Source organism: Ananas comosus, linkage group 22 (genome assembly GCF_001540865.1).
Source record: "Ananas comosus cultivar F153 linkage group 22, ASM154086v1, whole genome shotgun sequence".
Taxonomy (NCBI): domain Eukaryota; kingdom Viridiplantae; phylum Streptophyta; class Magnoliopsida; order Poales; family Bromeliaceae; genus Ananas; species Ananas comosus.
This window is the reverse complement of record NC_033642.1, coordinates 6,016,494-6,038,327: the sequence shown is the minus strand read 5'-3', so window position 1 is coordinate 6,038,327 and position 21,834 is coordinate 6,016,494. Positions and strand designations below refer to the sequence as shown.

The following is a 21,834-nucleotide window of genomic DNA, read 5'->3' as shown; positions in this document are numbered from 1 at the left end:
CTCCTTTGTTGAAGAATCCTCGGCTCAAGATGAGCCGAATGAGTCTGATGAAACAGAGGATTCAGCTGATGAAGCCGAAATATACGCTGCCGAGATAGTAAAAAATCGTTAGCTATATAAATGCGCCTTGCTCAGGCCAGCCAAAACTAGCAAAGTGAAAGCACGAGTGTCGACATACACTTATTCTTTTGATGTCTCGAAAACCGATTTAATTTTTGATCGGTTATTAAAAGATGAAAGAATTCAACTCCAAGAGGGTCAAACGATACCCCCTGGAGAAGAATTAAAAAGAAGAAGATATTGTAAATAGCACCATTCATGGAGCCATAGGACGAACGATTGTACTACCTTTAAAAGGCAAATTCAAAAGAAAATAAATGAAGGTCGGCTCATATTTGCCGACCAGAAAAATAAAACTATGGAAGTTAATAAAAATCCATTTCCTTCGCAGGTTAACATGGTGGATATTAAGAGGAAAGCTTCTGTGGATAGGAAGACGGAGGACGATATCGTTTACACCAAGAGGATATTACGGCTATGCATACGATATAAGGCCGAAATGACAAGGCGAGACTGGGAGGCGATTATCCATGAAAAGAAGTTGTACGGGAAAAGGAAAGAATTCATGGCATTTCTCGATGAGTGGGCAGACATACCCCAGGCGGAGAAAAACTCGAAAGATGGTTCAGAAGAAGGTTCCAATGATTCCGAATAGGAGATTGATTCCGTAAAAGACAAAAGACACCTAGTAATGCAAAAGGTCTTAAATGATTATTATAACAGACGAAACGAGGATCGCAATAGCCGAATGAGTTATCCCGAAAAACCATTCGGCTCTCATCAAAGATTCCCAGGATATTAGCCAAATTAGCAACATCAAGCCAGGCCGAGAGCTGAACCTGAATTTGAAGGAATGTCCGAGGGTGACATGGAGTTCCTCGGTCGAAGGTTAGTTAATGAACTTGGTATCCAACCCTGGCCGAGACCATGGGAGAGAAGAGAAATCCTGAGGGACCACCTCAGGACAGTAAAAGTACCATCAAATGTTCCAATTGATTAATGGCACATAGCAAAAGTATCGGCCAAATGGTATGGGCTGATGTTAACAAAAACCCATAAGCGTTGGCAGCAAAGGCTACAAGCTGAAGCAAGATAACACTGGAAAGAAGCGAAGGGGATGAAACCGAATATATGGAGGCGACCTTATGAGGCATAGCTGTAAGATATCGGACTTCTAAAACTATTAAGTTACGGTGTACATTCGATTGGAGAGCTATTTGAATGGTTCCGGTGAAGTTCGGTGAAGTTCGGGAGCTATCGGGCGTTTCGGTGCACATAGGCGCGGAAACGGAACCCGAAAGGCTAAATTGGGCCGTGAGCTAAATCCGGCATTAGCGAGGATGGAAAGATGATGAAAACATGTTTGAAAACATGTTTGGAGAGTCTCGGTTCGATTTGAGACGAATCGGAGGTCAAACGAACGAAAACGGGCGAAAACGGAGCGAAAACGGACGAAGCTGAAAATTGGCTAAGTCTGGGCTGGAGGTCTCTCTGGGACCGGTCCCAGGTAGAGAGACCGGTCTCTCAGAGACCGGTCCCTCATGCAGAGACCGGTCCCCGAACCCCGAAAATGCCCAGTTCGGGCTGTTGCAAGAAGAGACTTGTTGGGGGGTTTTTATGCAATTGTTGCATGGGTTAAGTGTATAGAGAGGGTTGGAACCTCTCTCTCTCTCTTTCCCTCACCCGTTTAGCCCCAAACGTGCCCCTCTCTCTCTCTAAACGAAATAGAAGAGAAGAAGAAGAAGAAGAAGGAGAAGAGGAAGAAGAAGAAGAAGAAGAAGAAGAGGAAGAGCTTTCCATCTTCTTCATTCCTTCCTTGTGCTTGGAGAGGCTTTAGGAGGTAAGCTTCTTGGAAGCTCTTTAATGGTGATTTCTTAGGGTTTGGTTAATACACTCTAAGAATGGTTTAGATGGAATCCTAGCATGCTTATGAGTAGATTAATGCATGAATCGGAGATCGATTTGGGGTATTTTGCCGTAGTCGCAAACTAGGGCTCAAAAATGGGATTTTTGTAAATAGATGGGTTTGATCTCATTTAACCCTCTGTAAACCTAATTGGGGGTATAACGAACGCGTTGGTGCGCTCGGTTCGACAATCCGACGAGCGTACGCGAAGTTATTAACGAAACAGTCTGTTTTGGTACAGATAGCCGCAGCACGCGAGATAAGCCTCCAAAAATCATGAAAGCGGATCGGGAGCATCGTGGTGTCGTGGAATAAACTCCAGAATAGACGGATCGCGGATTGGTGGCCGTTCGGGTGGTCGCGCAAGAGTTCGAGCCGAACCGGGTCACGGGTGCCGCGGGAGGCCGATTGCAAGTGTCGACGAGCAATCGGAACGCGAGTTAAGGTGGGTTGTGTTTACCGAAGCGACTAGGTCGCCCTTTATGTCTAAGATGATTAAGAATCCACGTTGATGCATATGAATGTAAATGAGGCATATAGATGATGCATATAAATGTAAATAATGCATGTTAATAATATGATGCAAATGCTAAGTAGATCCATGTAAAATGATATGATATAGAATACATGCTAGTGATAATGCAAGTGATATGTATGTGTGCATTGGAATGTATGCTAGGTGCATGTAACATCATGTGAGCATGTTAGATAAGATGCATGTGCATATGGACTCGATATGACAAATAGGATATCAAGTAGATCGAGTGGCATTAACCTAGTGTTAATAAACATAGGTCGAACATAGATGACATTGAACCTAGTGTTGTTGAACCTAGGATAAATAACGAGTGGCATCTAACCTAGTGTTAAAGAACATAGGTTGAGTATGAACCTAGAGTCGGGATCTAGGTGTGTGGCATCTAACCTAGTGTTAAAGAACATAGGTTGAGAACTGAACCTAGAGTTAAGGTAAACCTAGGTTGTGAAATTGAGGCATTAGACCTAGAGTCAGTTGGACCTAGGGTGGAAAGTGCATTGGACCTAGATAGGTCAATAGTATAGGGTTGGATATGGACCCTTGACTTGTGAAGTCGATTCCGGAATCCCAGTACTTGTGAACTCAATAGTTCTTGGACCGCGGGTGTATGCGGCGATGTTCCTCTCCCACCGGAAAGAACTTTGAGGATTATGACTAAGCAAGAACAAAGAGCGCTAGGGTGTACGGCATGTTCCTCTCCCTATCGGGGATCTTGGCTATGGGTGTACGCGGCTATGTTTCCTCTCCCACTAGCGGATCCCTGACCACGGTGCACGGACCTTCGGGCGGACCGTTGGGCGATGTGGTTCTTGGCTTGCAGGCTGAGGTGCATGCGACAGGATCCTTCACCTCGAGCCGGGCAGAGCGCGGATTATCCGCTGTTGATTGACTCGAGGCCGAGTCGGGTGGCTAGCTGGAATAAGGTAGATAGAACCTTGAGGGCTAGTGGTAAATGTGATAACCTAAGGTAGTGGAAACCTTAGAGTTGGATGACATGAGCTAAGATTAGCGAGATTGATTGTAGAATCAATAATTCTACTAGTTGTTGCAGATATTCATGTTGCATATATCCCTGTTGCATATAGCATGACATTATTGCAGTTGCGAGGCAAAGCAAGGTAAAGTTAGTTGCATGTTTACGATATATATATCTATCTGTTTATTGGACTAACTTGTATTTGCCTCCCTTAGACCTGTTGGTCGAGCTCCTCCCTTGGGTGGCCGTACCCACTGGGAACCATGGAGTTGGTTCTCACCCCACGTTGTTTTGGGGTTTTACAGGTTCGCACGTGAGCGGCGCGGCGGCGCGAGGCAAGGGCGTAGCTCCATAGATAGCGCCCTACCCCCAGAGACCAGAGCTAGCAGTACCCCGTCGACATAGCTTAGGGGTATAGAAAATGAAAGGAATAAAATGTATTAAACTTGTAATAACTTAGTTGCTTTGGAAGTTGAATGTAATATAGAGTGTGATGTAAGTAAATGAATCCAATGTGAATGTTGTAATAACATAGGATGTGTTTATGTTGTTTGATACTTCCTTACGCAATCATGATTGATATCTGTTCCTGGTTGGAACCATTGTAATGTACCTTGTTTGGATTGCGACGCCTAGAACGTACAGGGGAGACTCTGTCCGCGTACAGGGGAAACCCCGGTCCGTTCGGCGGTCTGTCGGCGTGCCCGAACCGGACCAAATTGGGAGCGGTCTCGGGGCGTGACAATAGCCGTCTTTTCGGTTCATGAAGAATGATCATGAGGCTGGTGGTTCGACACCCGTACCTTGGTTGAAGTCTAAAATTGAATGGCCACTCCTGGCTGAGCCAGAAAAAAAAAAGCAACTCGGAAGGAGTTGGAAGAAAAAATAGCTTATTTGGAGACCATAATCAAACGAGACAGATGGCCTCCTAAGGAGAGAGAGAGGCACGTATGGAGAGCGATTCCTTAGCCGAGACGGCAAAGGAATCAGAAGAGAAAAAACAAAAAATACAAAAAAAATCGGCTGATGAAGATTTGGCCGATGTAAATATGGTATACACTCTACCTCAATCATTTAAGGTAGAGTCAGTTGAATATGAAGAGACAATCTATGATGGAGAAGAGCTCACTGTAGCTCATGTCACGCCCCGAGACCCACTACCAATTTGGTCCGGATCGTGCGTGTCGAACAGACGCCGAACGGACAAGACCTCGCCTGTCCGCCCAAGGCTACACAACGAGATCATGTACAACAAGTTCCCAGAAAATCACTTGAATACATACATGATCATACAACAACAACGAGAGCACAACCAGTGCTAAGCAATCAAGAGCAAGCATCACGAGTAAAGTACATACAAGTGAAATAAAAGAGAGATACTTATCTATTACATTCATGCAACTTTAATACATTTGATTACATTTAAACTTCCAAAATATACACAGAGTTTACATTCTTTACTTCACCTCACCCTATACATCATCTACTCTCAAGTACAAAAGGGTGACTACTAATGCAAATAGGAGCATCTACTACCTCTAGGGTGCTAAGCCCTTACCATGATTCTCGCCGAGTGTACTCGAGCTCGGTCCTGCAACAAAGTGGGGTGAGAACTACGAATAGTTCCCAGTGGGTTCGACCGCCGACTCCGTCGATCTCCCTACTAGGTCTAAGCAGGCATAGATAGATAACTGGAAAGCGATAACAATAAGGAGAATGTAAATATTCTACCATGCCTTAAATCCAATATAATGAATGCATGCAACTCATAGTAAAGGCTAACTACCATACTACTATGTTCAACAATAAAGCTATTCATTAGATTACCCAATCTCTCAGCTAACCCGAAGGCTCGCTCTCAATCTCACGTTTTTAAGTCTCATAGGGGAGGAGTCTCACTGCTCAACTACCCCCAAGACCGCCTGCGGACAGCTAACGGCTATCTAGGCAGCACACGACGACTGCCCCTCAAGTGTCTAAACTCCGGAGTGCACAGCCTGTGTGGACCCACCACAACAAGGGCAAACAGGCTATGTGAGCACGATCCAATCCTTGTGAACCAGGGATACCCTTCCATCTAGGGTTATCATCATCATGGAATCAACGTTTTCTTGTACTCAATCTCATAGTGTTTCAACTACACTAAGGTTCCCAAGCCACTCGTTCATGTGTTCAACATTAACTAGATGCCACTCGTTCTCATTACATGTTTCCAATACACTAGTTTACACTTTACTACGTTTTCATCTACATAAGGCACAATCACTAGGTTATCATTTACCTAGATTCCAATCCATCATATCATCTCATATAGGGTTCTTAGCCACATCACACTAACCTCATGCATACTAGATTTAAGTACAAAACCAATGAAGCTACTACTAGCATGCAAGAATAAACACAAGCATCTAAACCCTATATGTATCATGCTTAATATGCAATATAGTGAACAGTAAACTTAGACATAGGGAGCAGCTCAACTGCTTCGGGATGGTCACCACCCACCTGTTGGCGATGCTACGCAGTAGGAGACCCAATTTCATGATCACTCGTCGCCGCCTCGACCTCTCGAGCGGAAACGAAGCCAAAACACCTTTCGCTTGGCGATATCTCCGCACCAACTCGACGAATAGTCGAACCGTCTTCGCCGACGCGTTTAGATACCTAGCAATTAGGTTTATGACCAACTAATTTAGATCAAACTCATGGACTTCTCAAAAACCCATTTCGGAGCCCTAGGTTGCAATTAACGCAATCGACTCATTAAAACCATACCTGCCATGGTCTCATGCTCCTCCACTCCAGCAGGTTCCTCGACTTGAGCGGCGAACACCCGTCCGCTCGGAGCCGATCGTGTCATCTCTGACTGACGCAGCACCATGGCGCGTCCAATAGATGCCGCAGCCGATGGAGCTCCATAGCGGGTAGGAATCGCCGGAGCCGACGTAATGGACGGGGCAGGTGAAGCCCTTCCAGTGGGACATTCGGGCGCGAAGTGCCCTGCTTGCCCGCACTTAAAGCACTTCCCCTGACGCTACTCACATGTTGAAGCTCGATGGTCTCCGCCACAGAAGATGCATTGCCGCTCCCCGTGGGTCCACGACCGCGTCCGCGGATCCTTCGGGGGCCTCTTGGAACTAGACTGTCCCCCCGAACCACCGCCCGATCACTTCCTTCCCTTCTTCTTTTCGAACGCATCTCGCTCCTCGTGTTTGCAAGCATTCCCGTGCTCAACCCACAAGGTACGGTCCAACACTTCCGCAAAGGTGCGGAACTTAAATGCATGCACCAATCAGAACACTCCGGGTCGAAGTCCCCGCATGAAGCACGAAGCACTCCGCCCGGTCTTGCTCAGTCCTTGCCACATCCGGGACACAATTTAGGAGATGAGTGAACTCCCGCTCATATTCACGAACTGTGCGATTACCCTGCTTAAGCTTCCTGAAGTCTTCCCGCATCTTTCTTTTATCACTGTCGGGGAAGTACTCCGCGAACATCAATCCACGAAACTCCTCCCAATCGATCAGGGGAAGATCCGAAGATCGGTCCTGTTTCACCCGCCGCCACCATACTCTGGCCCGCTTACCAAAGCAATGAGCGGCCAACTGTACCTTATCCTGCTCCCGGGTATAGATGTCCTCGAACAGGGTTTCCATCGTGGCCAACCATGTCTTTACTGTCCAAGGGTCAATCACTTCACCGTCGAATGTGGGAGGGTGGAACTTCATAAACCTTGTGAGAGCCATGTAACCACGCTCCTGCTCCGCCTCCTCAGTCGCCGCATCGAGCGAAACAGAACCCGACGCCGCAGGAGGAACACTTGCCGGCCGGGGGTGTGCCACCACCGGTACCGCCGTGATGCCCTCACCCTCAGCCGCATTTGGGACGCGAGCCGAAGGCGCGGGCGGATCACGGCCCCTGCCGCCGTCGCGGCCGCCGCCGCTGCCGCTTGCCGCTCCAACAGCTCCTGGAGCCGATCGAACTGGCCAGTCAACGCAGTCACCTGCGCTCGCAGCTCCTGCACCTCGCTAGGCCTAGCTGACTCTGGCGCCACAGGAGGCGTCGCTTGCTCTAGCACCACGGGAGGGGGTGCCGGAACGGTCCTACGAACATAGCGTCTCCTTGGTGCCATAGCTCCTGAAACGCAAACATTTGGTTAATTACTTAACCCATTAACGTCGCCGCAATTACGGAATAATACAATTCAACGTTAGAATCGGGCAGAAGCACACAAGCGTACTCATCCTGGACTCTTAGCGTCGTGTCGTCGGCCGTCGACACAACTACCTCATGCCAAGAATTAGTACTACTTGAATCCATCTCTAGCAACTTCCAGAGACATAACACCAACTTCGACCCAATCGATCAACTTCCGCCACCGTTATAAGTTCATGTTGCACTCACGCACCTATAGCCTTAAGGTTTACCGTCCTAAGGTCTCCTAGGTCAGCCCTAGACTCTCTCTTTGCTTGCTCTTAACTCGCTCTGATACCACTTTATCTGTCACGCCTCGAGACCCGCTACCAATTTGGTCCGGATCGGACGCGTCGAACAGACGCCGAACGGACAGGACCTTCCCTGTCCACCCAAGGCTACACAATGAGAACATGTACAATAAGTTCCAAGGAAATCACTTGAGTACATACATGATCATAAAACAACAACGAGAACACAACCAGTGCTAAGCAATCAAGAGCAAGCCTCACGAGTAAAGTACATATAAGTGAAATAAAAGAGAGATACTTATCTATTACATTCATGCAACTTTAATACATTTGATTACATTTAAACTTCCAAAATATACATAGAGTTTACATTCTTTACTTCACCTCACCCTATACATCATCTACTCTCAAGTACAAAAGGGTGACTACTAATGCAAATAGGAGCATCTATGTCACGTCCCGTTATCGCTAATTTGGTTGGTTCGGGCCCGTACACAGACGCCGAACGAACAGAATCTCCTCTGTTCGCCCAAAGCTAAACAACAACAACAAACATGTATAGAGAAAGAAACAATCCCAGGATAACATTTCAATCTACATGGCTTGCATGAGGGCAAGCAACAAGCACAAGTGAAAGTAAACTAACTAAACCATTCATACATTGTATCTGGATTACTTTAAATCAAATACAAAGCTTGCATAATTATTACATTCATTCTTTCAATATATACATTGCCATCTCTCAAATGAATAATTTACATTTGCTTTCATCAACTATAAACAGATGAAATATACAAGGTACCACTATACTCGATGGATGTCCACTATCTATGGAACGCTGTCCATAACACGATCCTCGATCACCCCGCACGAACTAGAACCTGCATGGTTAGTGGCGTGAGAACTACTGAAAGTTCCCAGTGGGTTCGGCTGCCGACCTCGCCGACTTACTCACTAGGTCTATTCAGGCATATGTAGGCAAGAAAAGAGAATAGTTAGTAACCACCTATAACATGTAACTACTACAATGCCTGTATAAAGCTGAAAGAAACAGTAGATAATATCTGAAATTGATGCATGCATGCTGTTCATAATTATTACCCAATTAAACTGGTTAACCCTTTGGTTAACAATAACTCACCGAGGAAATCCCAAGTATCAAGAAAGCGCAAGCTACATCCCGACGGGACTGTCTACTGGGGGAGACGCTAGCTCCTGATCCAGTTGAGATGACTACTCCGGAGCTCATCGTTCCAGGAGGAGCGACCTTCGTTGAACATAAGATTGATGTGAGTATGATCTGATCCTCCTTTAGAGGATCCAATAACTAACAATGCCACACTTTCAACTTTAACTAGCTCTTTATGCTAGGTTTACATGTCCAATTCTAGATGCTAATCAGTTCATCTAGTCCTAATGCCACACATATTACAAGTTCATTGACTTTATTTAACGTTCACAATACTGGGTGCCACTCATGCAATCCATTCACAATATCACTTTGCCAACTATTTCATAGTCCATCACAAATTCATACATCTATAAGGGTTCTATATTTGCTAGTCACTGTTCACATGCATTTTGCTACCAAAGCATACGATTCGAATATTATATTACACTTAACCATATATCAATCACAGCCCTATCATGTATGAATGTCAACTAAACATGTATAATCCATGTATGCTCAAGAAAAGTGATATAAGCATAGAAGGTCATTCGATGACTTTGGAAAGCACCACCCACCTGTAGGGATGCCAAAGACTGGAATTAACGTCTCGAACTGTATCAACAACGAGCTCTCGCGACTCGGTGCAACTAGAGCTAGAACGAAGCATTTTTTAAATAGCGTGCGGTAGGATCGTCGAAATGTCGATTCGAACTTCCAAACACGTCTAATCTTTATTCATATAAGAATAAAAGGGATTACATTAGAGTTATATTCACATCTTAACAAAACTTGCATTTCGACTCCAACTTGTATATATTATTAACATATACATATACTTGTTCTTACTACTAAACTTCTTATCAATTCTATTCCTTTAGTAACTGAGAATTAGGGATAAATAACCTCACTTTTAAGCAGGATTTCATATGATCTTAACTCAGATTTTATCTTCCAACACTTAATCATAAGTATATATTATATATGCATATACTCACACATCTATATACTTAGAGTTAACTTATGGAATTCACAATACAGTTTTGTGATTCCCACTAGATCCAACTCCCACAGGACTTCCAATTAGCATCTCCCTATTATACTAATTGAATCTCAATCCATACCTAACCATAATTATCTTAATTTGCTATTCAATTAACTCATTTTCAGCTTTATTAACCAGCAGGACTCAATGCTGAAATCTGCAGGAATCTACTCTATTACTTCTCTTTTGGCAGCCATTACATCATAGAACACTCCATTCTATAGTTTAAAACTCTTCTAAATTAGTTAACACCCAATCCATTTGGTTACCTTTAGCTCCAATCAGCAAGAAATTTTTTTGCTTTAAAGCTTTCATTTCCACTCAACCTCAAAATCTACACTATGCTGAAATTTCAGCACCATGCATAAATTCTGCACTTTACTTCCTCTTTGTGCAGCCGCTACAAGCCTAGAACAATTAGTTCTCTTGCTTAGAACTCTTCTAGAGTAACTAATATAACTCTAACCAGGGATAAGCATCAATCTTATCTCAAGTCGCAGCTTCAACAAGCTTTCTTTCAGCTCCAACAGCAGGGTATTTATGCTGAAATTCCGTTTATGCTTGCTTCACAGCCCCTATATCACTTTAAGTAACTCTAGTACTTACAACCCCTTTAATGTAATTCTTATCACTCAAACCAGGGAAGAGACATTCATTTACCTCCTCTGAAGCTCTCCTCTCAGGTCCTTCTCAATTCGGCTCAGCAAGAAGCTCCATCAAGTTTCCTTCTCTAATTCGGGTGCCCAAAACTCATCAAGGCAGCTGTTGAAACTTCAATCAACCCAATTAAAGCTTCTCTAGTGCAATTAACTCAACTCTAATTAACATTAGATCACACTTACCTTAGTTGGATGCTCCAGCCACAAGAAATTCTGCTCAAGAACTCTTTCCCTCAACTCAATACACCAAAGCAATCAATCTCCTCCGCAGCCCGACCAACCTATATAATACAAACTTCTATAGAACCCTCTTCTAGGTCAGCAATAGCTAATTTCAGCTGAGAATCACGTCATGTACCTCAAGATCCCAAGCCTCCTCAGCCAACTCGTGCTACTTGGCAGCTCCTATCAAGTCCACAACATGAAATCTGCCACTTCTCCAAAAGTTCCTCACTCTTTTGCTTCTAGGGTTGAGAGAGAAAAAGAAAGAGAATTAGATGGGATGAAAGGCTGGGGAAGGATGCCCTAATACGTGGACATGCTCAGGTAAGCTGGGGTGAGGGGATAAGATCACCAAACTGCTACTTAATCCCTCAAAATGCTGAAACTGCATTGCAGTCCAGCAGTTCGCAAATCGGTCCCTGCAGATTTACAAAACAGTCCCTGCAGGTTTACAAAATAGTCCCTGCTGGCAGCAGCAGCTTTGGCAGCCCGTTTCCCACATCCAGCGCACTCCGAACTCACTCCAACACTTCCAAAACACGCCAAGGAACCTTCACAAGTTACCAAATTAATTTGGAAGCATTTAATTTTCATTTTAGCATTATCTTGACAATTTTGATCAAGATTAGCAATGTTGTCGGGTTTCGACATATTACACGACAGCAGCAGCAATTGGAGGCCTTTTTTGCACTTCTACTTTGCTCCAAACACTTCCAAACACTTCCAAACTCATAACTAACTATCCCCAAGACTCCAATTTAACTCGGGAGCATCACAAATCACATTATCGCTCCTCTTTGAGCAATAGAATCTTTTGAATTCGTTTCGCGCCCGATTAGCGTCTGTGACACCCCAATAGTCCCACATCGGATGGAAAAGGGGTTGTCATTGGGTTTATAAGAGACTTAGACACTAGTAATAATAACTGGGCTTAAGCATTTTGGGCCGGTGGTTGGGTCCAACGAGTTATTGTTGCTAGTGGGCTGGGTCGTTACATTTGGTATCAGAGCCGGTTTACCAGCTGGACATGTGTGGCGAGTCTCGGCTGAGCCAAGGTCTAGATGACGGGCTAGCGAGACGAGTCTCACATCGCCTGGTGATCTTGGGCTGTGTGTGTGATTGGACTGACGAGGACGTCAGGGCCTTAACGGAGGGAGTCTGTGACACCCCAATAGTCCCACATCGGATGGAAAAGGGATTGTCATTGGGTTTATAAGAGACTTAGACACTAGTAATAATAACTAAGCTTAAGCATTTTGGGCCGGTGGTTGGGCCCTACGAGTTATTGTTGCTAGTGGGCTGGGTCGTTACAGCGTCAAACATTCAATTACCTCCAGAAATTATTCCTACACATCCAAAATAACTCGGGAATGATGCACATCCAATTCAAACTCTACTTTGATCTTCCAGAGCAAAGTTGACATTGCAACCCAAAGTTTTAGTATATTACAATCTACTACCTCTAGGGCGCTAAGCCTTTACCGCGATCCTCGTCGGGTGTACTCGAGCTCGGTCCTGCAACAAAGTGGGGTGAGAACTACGAATAGTTCCCAGTGGATTCGGCCGCCGACTCCGCCGATCTTCCCACTAGGTCTAAGTAGGCATGATAAATAACTGGAAAGCGATAACAATAAGGAGAATGTAAATATTCTACCATGTCTTAAATCCAATATAATGAATGCATGCAACTCATAGTAAAGGCTAACTACCATACTACTATGTTCAACAATAAAGCTATTCATTAGATTACCCAATCTCTCAGCTAACCCGAAGGCTTGCTCTCAATCTCACGTTTTAAAGTCTCATGGGGAAGGAGTCTCACTACTCAACTACCCCCGAGACCACCTGCGGACAGCTAACGGCTATCCAGGCAGCACACGACGACTGCCCCTCAAGTGTCTAAACTCCGGAGTGCACAGCCTGTGTGGACCCACCACAACAAGCGCAGACAGGCTACGTGAGCACGATCCAATCCTTGTGAACAAGGGATACCCTTCCATCTAGAGTTATCATCATCATAGAAGCAACGTTTTCCTGTACTCAATCTCATAGTGTTTCAATTACACTAAGGTTCCCATGCCACTCGTTCATGTGTTCAACATTAACTAGATGCCACTCGTTCTCATTACATGTTTCCAATACACTAGTTTACACTTTACTACGTTTTCATCTACATAAGGCACAATCACTAGGTTATCATTTACCTAGATTCCAATCCATCATATCATCTCATATAGGGTTCTTAGCCACATCACACTAACCTCATGCATACTAGATTTAAGTACAAAACCAATGAAGCTACTACTAGCATGCAAGAATAAACACAAGCATCTAAACCCTATATGTATCATGCTTAATATGCAATATAGTGAACAGTAAACTTAGACATAGGGAGCAGCTCAACTGCTTCGGGATGGTCACCACCCACCTGTTGGCGATGCTACGCAGTAGGAGACCCAATTTCATGATCACTCGTCGCCGCCTCGACCTCTCGAGCGGAAACGAAGCCGAAACACCCTTCGCTTGGCGATATCTCCGCACCAACTCGACGAATAGTCGAACCGTCTTCGCCGACGCGTTTAGATACCTAGCAATTAGGTTTATGACCAACTAATTTAGATCAAACTCATGGACTTCTCAAAAACCCATTTCGGAGCCCTAGGTTGCAATTAACGCAATCGACTCCATTTAAACCCCAAATACTTGCCATTAGCACACCACTAGCATCATAAGGTTTAACTAAAACCAATTCTAGAGTATTTAGACCTAACCCTAGAAATCCACCATTAACAAGGGTTTGGAGCTTACCTCCAAAAGTCTCTCCAACTTGAGGAAGAGATGAAGAAGATGATTCTCTTCTTCTTTGTCCTCTTCTCCTTCTACTCCTTTTTCTTCTTCCACCTCAAAGAGAGAGAGAGCAAGAGCTTAGAGAGAGAGAGATGAGTGATTAGGTTTCTTTGTTGGGAAAGAAATGAGAAGAGAGAGAGAGAGCAAAGCTTCTCATATAGCCCCACTTATGCATATATGCATTTTAGCCCCTCAACTTTGCCTGTTTGCAACAGCCCATTTTGGGGCATTTCGGGGTATGGGGTCCGGACCCTAAAGCTAGGGTCCGGACCCCGAGAGTTGGGAAACTCTGAAAATTGCACATTTTGCAATTCTCAAACTCAAAGGGGTTTTCGCAGCTACGGGGTCCGGACCCTACCACTAGGGTCCGGACCCCGAGAGTTGTGAAGCTGTGAAATCTTGCAACTTTGAAATTCTCAACTCTCCAAGGTCCACCCTAATGCGCTTTTCGCATTTTTTTATCGCATTCGGGCTCTCCGAAGCCCACCAAGTCGACGATAAGTCGATTCCAAACGAAGTTCAACTCTCGGATTTCGAGAATTCACATCCTTACAGCTCAGCTCCAGTTAGAAGATGTAAAGCCAGTCAACGCGGTGGTTTTTGAAAAACCATCGATTATGCAGACAAGATTTGTTAGGCCGATGTTCATAAGAGCGCTAATAGAAGGACGGCCTGTAGGCCGAGTCATGGTAGATGAAGGAGCAATGGTTAACGTCATGCCTACTTCTTTCTTTAAGAAGTTGGGCAAGAGTGAAGATGAACTCAAGCCTACCGATACAATCATGAACGACTTCACTGGTAGCGGTCAACAAGCAAGAGGCGTTCTTACGACTGAGCTCATGGTACGGTCTAAAACTTTGCGAACAGCTTTCTTTGTGGTGGATGGAGATAGCCACTACAATTTACTGCTCGGGCGTGATTGGATTCACGTGAATGAATGTGTGCCTTCAACGCTCTACGGGAAACTTTTTCAATGGATTGGAGATCGAGTGGAGGAGATTAGGGCCGAAGGATGGCCTCAAATGGTGGATGTTAATTCAGAAGGAATCGGCCATATCAATTGAGCCGATACTGACCCAGACCAAATCTCATTTGTACGAGTCACCAAAAAAGGAGTCCAATTAATACTTGTGAAAGATGAAAAAAAGATGGTGGCAGCGGAGGAGCCACCAAGTTGGTTAAAATGGAATGCTAAATGTTAGGAACCGAAGCTTTAGAAAAGCTTCTGCAGAATGAGCCGATCGAAAAGATCGGCTATTACAGTAAATCGGCTATCCTGGCCGATGAAGCATTATATATTAAAACGGCCAAGTTGGCCGAGGAAAATTTACTTAGTAGATCGGCCAGGAAGGCTGATAAAAAAGTGTTTAATGAATCTTCAAATGTGATAGCCGAATTAGGTAAAAATGGTATAACTCGGAAGACAGAAAACACAGCCGAGTTTGATGAAAATAGCTCAAAAATTTATGACATTATAAGAGAATCTATGGAGGAGCCGTCGATCAAAGTCGATGAAAAAATACTAGAGACTCAAGATCCATTAATAGAAATAAATTTAAGGTCAGATGAAGATAAGCGGCCGACGTACATCAGTGCCAAACTTTCGGCTCAACAACAGGAGAAGCTGACGAAGTTACTGATAAAATATAAAGATTGCTTCGCCTGGAATTACTATGAGATGCCGGATCTGAGCCGAGAAATTGTAAAATATAGGCTCCCTATTAAAAAGAGATATAGACCTTACAAACAATCGGCTCATAGATTTGAGCCGAGTATTGTATTACAAATCAAAAGTGAAATTAAAAATCTTTTGAAGGCCGGTTTCATTAAAGTGGCCCGTTATGTTGATTGGGTGTCTAACATAGTTCCTGTATAAAAAAAGAATGGCAAACTTAGAGTTTGTATTGATTTTAGGAATTTAAATATGACTACACCTAAAGATGAATATCCGATACCCATAGCTGATATGTTAGGAGATTCGGCAGCTGGACATGAAATCCTATCCTTTATGGATGGACATAATCAAATTTTTATTGCCGAAAAACACGTAGCTAAAACGGCTTTCAGATGCCCGAGATCTATTGGGACTTCGAATAGGTAGTAATGTCGTTCGTCTTAAAGAATGCCGAAGCTACTTATCAAAGAGCGATGAATTTTATTTTTCATAATTTGATTGGCCAAATGTTGGAAGTTTACATTGATGATATCGTTGTGAAATCCAAATCACAAGCTAATCATTGGGCAGATTTAGAATTTGCCTTCGAACGAATGAAGCAATATAATTTGAAAATGAATCCTGTGAAGTGTGCTTTTGGAGTATCGACAGAAAATTTTTTCGGATTCCTAGTACACAAAAAAGGGATTGAAATTGATAATAATAAGGCAAAAGCCATAATGGAATTACAGCCGCCAAGAAATAAAAAGAATTGCAAAGCTTATTAGGAAAAATTAATTATCTGCGGCGTTTCATATCAAATTTAGCCGGTAGGATAGAAGTTTTCACTCCGTTGCTTCGACTGAAGAATCAAGAAGATTTTATTTGGACAGAGGAATGGCAAGAAATATTTGAAAACATAGAAAGATATTTAGCAAATCCTCCAGTCTTCATGCCTCCTCGCCAAGGTTAGCCGATGAAGCTATACATATCGGCTGCAGAAGAAAACTTAGGGTGTTTATTGGCCCAGGAAAATCACAATAAAGAAGAACAAGCTATCTATTATCTTAGTCGGCGTTTGCTAGATGCCGAAAAACGTTATTCGGCAATAGAAAAATTGTGCCTAGCATTATATTATGTATGTACTAAATTAAGATACTATATTTTACCAGTGGAAGTATCAGTGATCTGTAAGACTGACTTGGTAAAATATATATTATCAAAACCGGTATTAAGAGGGCAAATTGGGCGATGGATGTTAGCATTGTCTGAGTTCTCTCTTAACTACGTCCCGACAAAAACAGTCAAAGGACAAGCAATAGTCGATTTCTTGGCTAATCATCCTTGTGTCGAGGCTGAAGAGCCGAAACAAAGTTTAGTCGAATGTCAACCTTGGACACTTTATTTCGATGGTTCAAGAACAATCGAATCTGCGGGAGCTGGAGTAGTAATACAATCTCCCCAAGGTTATACTCATCGCTTTACTTTTGAACTGAATTTCGACTGTTCTAATAATCAAGCCGAATATGAGGCCCTGATAATCTGTCACGCCCTGCGACCGCCTATTTGGTCGGTTCAGGTACGCCAACAGACGCCGAACGGACGAACCTCCCCTGTCCGCCCAAGGCTCCACCAACCGTCAACATGTATAGCAATTCATACAGAGATAGAATTAAAGTATACATGGCTTGCTCGAGGGCAAGCAACAACCACAACAAGTGAAAGTATTACTACTACTATTACATCCATACATAATATTTGATTTCTTTCAACCAAATAGATGCATTTAACATATTATATTCTTTTCTTTATACATTATCCAAAACACATATGAATTTACATTATTTATACATCATTTTCATCATATACAAAAGATGATACTATACATGGTATGAACTATACTCGGGTAGCCGCTATCTAGGGCGCGATGCCCTTGCCGCGATCCTCGACCGCCCCACCCGCGCTAGAATCTGCAAGATTAGTGATGTGAGAACTAAAGAAAGTTCCCAGTGGATTCGGCCGCCGACCTCACTGACTCGCCCACTAGGTCTACTCATGCATATGTAGGAAAAAGAAATGATAGATAACAAACTATACTAATGCTACTACAATGCCTGCAAAGACTGAATCAACCAGTAATATGCTCATGATTATACATGCATGTCTTTACATTTACCTTGGCTTTACCCAATCATCTTGGTCAACTCATGGTTAACCCCAAACCCACAACCAAATCCCTTTCTTTCGGGGAGAATACCGCTACAACCCGATGGGACCGTCTACTGGGGAGAATACCGCTACACCCAGTTGATGACAACTCCGAAGCACACCGCTTGAGTGGGAGCTACCGCCCTCAAGCATAAACCCAATATGAGTATGATCCCATCCTCAACTTAGATGACACTTTGTCAATCTTGCCATTCTTGCCACAATGCTCTTAAGGTTTTTTCCTTGTCTAGCATACTATATCCTCGGTGTCAATCATGCCCACTAATGTCAATGTCACCTTTGTTTACTAATGTCATAGTCCGACTTTCATTTCACACATTCTTAGGGTTCTATATGTATGATCCAATATCAGTTCATATGTTCTCTTACCTAGAAGCATACAAAAGATTCCCAACCGTAGCTATATGTCACATAACCCTAAAATGCATGAATACCACAATACACATATATGCTCAAAAATGCGACATAGACAAAATGAGAAATTCGATGATTTCGGATAGCACCACCCACTTCGTAGGGATGCCGGAAGGCCACGACTCAAGTCTCGCGATTTATGGTCGTCGATTTCCCACAACCCTCGGCAAACGAAGCCGAAAAGGGGTTTTTTTCCCAATATCTTAACGTAGACTCGTCGGAACTTCAATCCGAGTCTCCCAACGTGTCAAATTATCCACCAATTAGGGCTACAAGAGATCAATCCCAACTTAGACCTCATAATTTACAAAACCCTAATCATAACCCTAGGTTTTCCACTGTCTCCAAATTCCCACTAATTCATGGATATTCATGAACCAATCCACCATTACAACCTCTAGAAACAGTTACTAGAAGGAAATACAACCAAACCCTAGCTTAAGGCCACCAAAACTCACCTTGAGTTCCAAGCTTTCTCTTCAACTCTTGCACAAAAGCTAGCTTCACCCCAAACTAATCTTCTTCTCCACCAAGCCCCTCTCTTGGAGCAAACCCTAGTGAGAGAATGAGAGAAAGGGAGAGAGAGTGGAGAGTTTTAGAGAGAGAAAGAGAGTTTCTCCTTGGTGTTGGGTATGAGGGAAATGAGAGCTAAACCTCATAGCACCCCTTTATAAACACTTACACATGCACAATTGCACTAAGCCCCCTCTCACAATAGAGTTTGGCCAACTCTGAAAATTTTCGTGTTCGGGGTCCGGACCTTGCTCTTAGGGTGCGGACCCCGAGAGCATTTCCAACACATTTCGACTTGAAAATTTTCCAGCTTGCTCTCCCATATCCAAACACCCATCTTATGCACTCCGAAGCATTCGGAATGGCTAACAGACCATTCTAACACGTCCACCACCGCACTTTGGTCAATTTCACAGAAGTTCGGTATAACTCGTCGGGGATTCGGTATGTTACATACTCGGCCTTAAAATTTTACGAGAATTAGAAGCACGATAACTCAGAATCATCGGCGATTTACAATTAGTGATTAAACAGATAAATGGAGAGTACCGATGTGAAAAGCAAAATCTGCAAGAGTATTTAAAGAAAACAATAGAGTTACTTTGTAGTTTCAGGGAAGCAGAGTTGGTGCATTTGTCAAGAGAAGAAAACAAGCAAGCCAATGATTTGGCTCAATCGGCTTCAGGGTACAAAGAGCCGAAAAGAGATCAAGTGAAAATAGAGAGAAGGTTATTACCATCGGTTCATATACGAGAACCGATGATGATTGCTCTTATTGAAACTCAGGAAGATTGGAGAAAGCCTTTGATTGAATTTTTGGTTGACCCTAATAAACAGGTTGAATATCATGTTTGAAAAAAAGCACTCGACTATTGTCTCTTAAATGGGCAGCTCTATAAAAGAACAGCCGAAAAGGTGCTATTGAAATGTTTAGAATCTAAAGATGCTTCGTTAACTATAGGCGAAACCCACGAAGGATTATGCAGAGCTCATCTAGCAGGAAAAAGATTGAGATGGACAATTCGGCTCCTGGGATACTATTGGCCGACTATGCATGCAGATTGCATAAATACGCCAAAGGATGCCAAGATTGTCAGTTTCATAGCTCCTTACAAAGGGCCCCTGCTTCTGAGATGTATACAATCATTAAACCTTAGTCTTTTCGATGATAGGCTATGGATTTGATTGGAGAAATTCAGGCGAACTCCTTGGCTGGTCATAAGTTCTTGATAGTGGCCGTCGATTATTTTACTAAGTGGGTAGAAGTAAAGCCTACTAGACTGGTCACTCATAAAAATATTATAGATTTTGTAAAAGATTTTATAATCCATCGTTTTGGAATACCCGAAATGATTACAACCGGTCAAGGGACAATGTTCACTGGGGAATAATTCACTCGGTTCATAGAGTCAAGGAAAATCAAGCTGCTTCATTCATCACCCTACTACGCTCAATCCAATGGGCAAGCCGAAGCAACGAATAAAGTTATTGTAAATCTTATGAAACGACATATTGGAAGACACCCGAGAAAATAGAAAGAAAAGCTTTCCGAAGTGTTATGGGCGTGTCGAACAACAGCAAAAACGGCGACGGGAGTGACACCGTTTCAATTATTGTACGGCCATGAGGCCATAGTTCCAACCGAGATAACAGTTCCTTCCTTACGAGTTGAAAGGCAAAGAGAGCTAACAGCAAACGAGTACAAGACTTTGATGAATGAAAAATTAGAAGCAATAAAAGAGACTCGGTTATTAGCACTTGACCATCTACAAGCTTGTCAAAGCCGAGTAAGTAATGCATATAATAAAAGAGTCAAAGCCAAGTCCTTTTCTGTTGGGGACTTAGTGCTAAGACTAATACTTCCAATCGGTCGAAAATACCGAGTGTACGAAAAATGGTCCCCAAATTGGGAAGGATCTTTTCAAGTTTGCAGAATCACAAGAGGTAATGCGTACTTCTTAAAAAATATGGATGGATCAAAGCATAACAAACCAATTAATGAAAAATATCTGAGGAAATACTACCCCTCCATGTGGGAAAGTGAACAAAGTTAGAGTCAGATACATATAATTTGCAATATATTACAGCCGACAGCCAAATTAAAATAAAAAATATAGAATCAAGATAATAAGTCTTTAAGTTGATTCCATTCGGCTTCTAAGTGTGCTTGTGCAGAATCGGCTGCTCGTTTTCTATGTTTCATCAAAGGATGAAGCTTATAAAGCTGGGAGAGCTGATCATGAAGCTTCGCCCCTTCATCATTCTTGGTTTTCAGCTGAGCTTGTACAAGGGTCCGTTGCTCAGATGTTTGAGCCAAGGCCGATTCGACTGCAGCAAGTTCTTCTTTAAGATTAGAGATACGCTGCCGAAGAGCCGATTCTTGGTTTTCTAGAGAATTATCTTGTTGACCCAAATCAGTACGTAATTGGAATTGCCACTTCGAAAATTTTTGTCTTGAAATGATTAATCCGGCTGAAGTGGTGATCCAAAGATAAGAACTCGGCAAAGGTTTGTTGCTGAGACAAAAAGGAAGAGAGTTGAGAGGACAAGGTTTCTGCAAAACATTTACCTGCAGGAGAAAGATCCAGCTGGTCTACTAGGTCAAGCAGGAGTGCTCCAAGCCGATCGAATTGTTCCGTATTCCGAGCCAAAGAAGGAAGACTGCTATTATACAATTTTAGGCACTCATTTAATCATTGTTGAGTGTCAACCGACATAATGGCAGAGAAGTCTTCCTCTTCATTTGAATTCGGGCTTGAAGCCAATAAGTCTTGAATAGAAACAGTCAACGGGTTTGCTGGTTTAGACACTAGTAAAGGGGCCGATGTTGAAGCTTCGGCTGAAGGTGCAGAAGGAGAAACTTTACCTATTTCTTTTTCTTTACTATCCCCTTCTCTTTGTTTCTCTTCACTCTGTTTCTCTTTTCCTTATTCCTCTTCTTCTCTTCTTTTTAGTTCTTCTTCTTTTTCACTTCTTTCTCCCTCGCCTCTGTCATCTTCAATTTCCTCCTAAGTTGACATATTTTCCATTTCTTTCTTCTTTCTTGCCTTCTCCACATCTTTCTCAATTTCACCTGTTTTCGTTCCGCTTCTCGCTTGTCAAGACGAGCTTCTCGGCGAGCTTGTCTTTCAGTATCAGACATTTTCTTCCCCAAGGAC

General features: G+C 43.3%; 1 long non-coding RNA gene across 5 annotated transcripts; it reads right to left on the bottom strand.

The window, feature by feature from the left end:
* On the bottom strand, positions 8,483–11,340 carry LOC109727370. Of its 5 annotated transcripts, XR_002220756.1 has the most exons (6): positions 11,156–11,340; positions 10,981–11,078; positions 10,799–10,900; positions 9,672–9,825; positions 9,067–9,192; positions 8,483–8,885 (listed from the first exon to the last, which is right to left on the bottom strand). It is a non-coding gene; the product is annotated as an uncharacterized LOC109727370 (long non-coding RNA). The 5 variants fall into 5 exon arrangements; XR_002220759.1 differs by lacking the exon at positions 9,067–9,192 and having other exon boundaries at positions 8,483–8,806; positions 11,156–11,338; XR_002220755.1 differs by lacking the exon at positions 9,672–9,825 and having other exon boundaries at positions 11,156–11,337.